At 45.1% G+C, this 4224-nt stretch overlaps 1 long non-coding RNA gene across 1 annotated transcript; it reads right to left on the reverse strand.

Moving 5' to 3' along the window:
* Positions 1 to 867: 867 nt before the first annotated feature.
* LOC133237400 (uncharacterized) lies at positions 868 to 2150 on the reverse strand. Its single transcript, XR_009733179.1, has 2 exons — positions 1406 to 2150; positions 868 to 1265 (listed from the first exon to the last, which is right to left on the reverse strand). It is a non-coding gene; the product is annotated as an uncharacterized LOC133237400 (long non-coding RNA).
* Between the last annotated feature and the right edge of the window lie 2074 nt (positions 2151 to 4224).

The following is a 4224-nucleotide window of genomic DNA, read 5'->3' on the forward strand; positions in this document are numbered from 1 at the left end:
TTTTTTCTTAAACCACCAGGAAAGTCATGTGAAAATACACCCTGGCCCTGTTATCATGGTGGTGGGATAACCTTCAGTGGGAGCTTCAGCCTTAGCACACACAGAGAACTCAGAGTGGACATTAATTCAGTTACTTTTGTTAGTTTAAAATTTTCATTTATTATCTCCTTCATAAATTTTAAAAAGTATAAATTAATTTCATCTTTAAACAAGGAGAATTGTGTGTACCTGGACAGGAAAATTCCAAGACCTGAGTCAGGCAGTACTTCATCTCCTATGTTAGAATTTTGTAGCCAAAGGATTTTCCCCAGAAGAACAGATAGATATCTTGGAACCAAAAAGTTAGAAGATCATTGCAGACTTGGAAAGTCCCATTTCTAGGTTCTGTTAGAACAGCAGGGGTAAATGTACTGATTCATGGAAAAGCACTGCCCTTAGAGATCCATTTGTAAGTCTACCCTCCAAAGATCCACTCTTTACCCAGATACTTTTCTTAGATGCTGAGAGAAAGATGAGCAGAGAGAGCGCGTCCATTTTATAAGTTAAACCTGCAAAACACTTACTTAGGGAAAGAGTTGGGCTCCCTGTTTAGATCAATTGCATGTTCTTTGTTGAGCAAAACATCCATTTTAGCACTGAGGTAAAATTAAGACTGCTGGGTGAAAGCATGGTTTGCTCATAGGCCTATAAGGCACACATAGTAGTTGCATTAAAGTTCACTCCATGTATAAGTCAAAATGACTTTTCCATATCTTAACATGTCAACATTTCCTTTATCATTATCTTTCAGAAAAAAATGAAGAGGGTGTCTTAATAACTAAATATGAGAGAAGGCCTTTGGACAAGCACAGAAGTTTACTGAGGAGATGATGTCATGGGAACAATTTTTATTTTTAGAATTTATTCTAGATGGAAGAGTCTGAGTTGATGGGCCTGAGATGGAGATCCAGATATGAGTCATGCAGGGTCCATATTTCTGCTAGAGATGCTGCTGAGCCATAGGTAGACAGCCCTCTGTGAACAATTCCTTATTAACCTGGCAGAGCACTTGCAACGTTCGTGCAAACAGGTGAGGGGACCTTTGATACTCAGGAGGAATTGGGTTATTGAAAGAAGAGCCCCCAGTGCCTGTCTGACTGAGAGAGGACAGTGGTGATGGTCATCCAAGGGGAGATGCCAAAATCCTGCGACACTGGGGGGTTACATTGTCCTTTGGTGTTGCTTCACTGTTCTGCACTGTAGCTGCTCCTTCTTAAATTTATTTTCTGTTAAAAAAAATATGAAGAATCAAGGAAAGTCAGGGAAAGTGGAGTAGGTACTCTTGGCCCCAGAGCCACTTTCTGAAGAAAAAAAAATCAATTATTTCAGTGCCCGAGATGACATTTGGAACCTCTGGTATAATTACCATTAAATATCTAGTTTCCGTGTACTGAGAGTGACCTCCTTCCCATGTGTGCACATTAAAGCAGGTGAACTGGCTCATGTGCGGCCCACGTCACAGCAGCAGGAAGTGCAGGAGTGGAATCACAGGGTGAATGACCAGATATGAGGCTCATGTGTGGCTCACGTCACAGCAGCAGGAAGTGCAGGAGTGGAATCACAGGGTGAATGACCAGATACGGGGCTCATGTGCGGCCCACATCACAGCAGCAGGAAGTGCAGGAGTGGAATCACAGGTTGAATGACAGGGTGAATGACCAGATATGGGGCTCATGTGTGGCCCATGTAACAGCAGCAGGAAGTGCAGGAGCAGAATCACCTGGCCTGTTTATTGGCTTTTGACGGGCGAGCAACCAGACCCCACACTCGGTCTTTTGTAACAGATTTTGGCCCCCAGGACGGGGCTGCCTGCTGCTGGCTCCTGTGCTTTCACGGCACCTGGCTTACCTGGGTTTTCTAGGGGAGATCTATGGCCATGACAGTGTATGAGCCTGCTTGTGGTTAGCTAGCCCCTAGTAGGGGATATGGGACGTGTTCCTAGCAGCTATCAAAACCATTTGTTTTGAGAATCCTCTCTGTTTCTCCCCTTCTTGGCACTGGCTGCCAACTTGTGCTTTTCATTGGCGGAATGGAAACTTGCATCTAGGAGGAGCTGACAAGCTCCACGAGTGGGTAAGTCCACTGCGCACTGGTGTGCACACAGCGACCTTCCCATGTGTGGGTGTTAGTGCTATGTGGGCATCCCTGCCAGTTGGTTCTGATGTGTGTCTGATGTTGAGGATCATTTGTGAGCAGGGACTGCTATTTAGGCATTTTTACCAGTTGGTTCTGACTCCTGGCTAACAGAGCAGGATGGCTGCAGCCCTCAGCAGGTGGCCATTGCGCTGTCTCATTATGCTGCTCCCTGTTACTAGGCAACAGGTCTTGTGCAGCCATTGGTCGGCGCCTCAGTCGGCTCCACCCAGAAGCAACCGACTGTTGACGAGTGTTAGTTGTCCTGCTCAACTATTGGTCAGCACCACAGCGGGCCCTGCCTACTGGTAACTGTCAGTGAGGGACCACTGGGGAAGCGATTCAGCCAGGGGTCAGTGGGGTCCTGGTCACCCAGTGGAGAGTGAGGTAAGAGGCAGACTCAGGCCTTCTCTGGGAGGCCCTCCAGATTCCCCAGCCTTCGGTCCGTGGGTGAGTGGAGGGCCCAGGGAACAGACTGGGGCTCCATCCCTCAGGGCTCCAGAGGCCTCACAAGGCCTCCACTGGCCTTGGTCCAGCCCTTGAGGCAGCGGTGAACCTCTCCCTCACCCCTGTCTCTGTGACCTAATAGCAGTGGCCGTCCGTATGAGTCACAGTTTGTGGGACCGGGCCTCCCCATTTGGGCAGCTGAGGAGACTGAGGGTCAGTTGAGTTGGGTGCCTGGCTCCTTCAGGGATGATAGCAGAGCAGGCCTTGGAAACCTGGACCTGAAGGAGCTGCCAACTGAGATCTGCTTCCTCTCAACCAGGACTGGGACCTTGGATGGTGAAAGGTGTGCCTTGGGACCTTGCCCTTTCTTGTCAGGACAGAGAGTAACATTCATCTGTACAGACTTACAGGAACATCATTACCAGACCTCAGAAACAAACGTTCTGACCCCGAGAAGTCTGCAACAACTAACCACACCCATCCCTCAATTTTTGCTTTTAAGGGGGCTTGCTGAAAGGTTTCATTAATGTTGGAGTTCTTAGGGCATGAGCGACCCATCTTAGGGCATGAGCGACCCATCTCCTTGTATGGATGTGTAGTAAGACTTTCTCTGTTCCAAGCTCATTATAATGTTTAGAATTGATAGGCCTCACTGTGTGCCTGGCACATGGGCTTGTGAATTCAGTAACATAACTACCCGTGAGGACTGTTTGTGTCAGGGAAATGTTCCTTTGGGACTCTGTACTGGTCACCCTTGGAGAGGGTTTGTGACTCATCTGTCACTCAGTGTGTGAGACTGTATTCCATTTGTGTGATTGGTATTCTTGCTGCCTTATGCAAAATGACAACTCATTAGGGCACAATTAAGCAAAATTTTAGCTACAAAATTATAACTAAGACAAAGAAAGATGACTATTATTATTATTATTATTTTGAATAACGTATGGCAGCAGCAGATAGTGAAGGACAGGGAATCCGGGCGTGCTGCAGTCTGTGGGGTCACAAAGAGTCGGACACAACTGAATGACTGAGCAACAAAAAAATGGCAACATTATTTTTTAAGCTTCAGGGAAAATTGGTTAAGATGAAACTCTTGAAAGTCACAAAAACTGATTCTTTTTGTATATGCAGTTAGGGAAAGCTAGCTTGATAAAACAGTTTTCCTGGCTCCTGAGAAAACAAAAATATGCCTAGGAGAAAGCTTGAAGTTAACTCTTATCAAGTCCTTGAAATACAAACACAGTCCACTTTGCCTGTGACTTTGGTCTTTGGATAATTGGGTAAAACTTCAAAAAAAAAAAAAAGAAAAAGAAAAAGAAAGAAGCCTTTCAAGAATAAGTATGTAAATTCGGCTATTCTATTATCCATAAACTGATTAGTTTAATTGCAATGGCTGATTCATAAAATGTAAAAAGATGAAAGAATGAGATCTCTGTCTGAATGTTTGTGTGTCTCAGCACGTGTGTTTGTCTTTGTATTATATTGCTGAGGTTAATTTGTAAAGAAGCTCTATTTAATTGTCCTTAAAAATATGGTCACTTACAAGTCAAAGAAATCTAAATTTACTTCCTTTTGTCTTGTAAGACTAGAGGGAAATTAAAGATG

This window comes from Bos javanicus, chromosome 24 (assembly GCF_032452875.1).
Source record: "Bos javanicus breed banteng chromosome 24, ARS-OSU_banteng_1.0, whole genome shotgun sequence".
Lineage (NCBI taxonomy): Eukaryota > Metazoa > Chordata > Mammalia > Artiodactyla > Bovidae > Bos > Bos javanicus.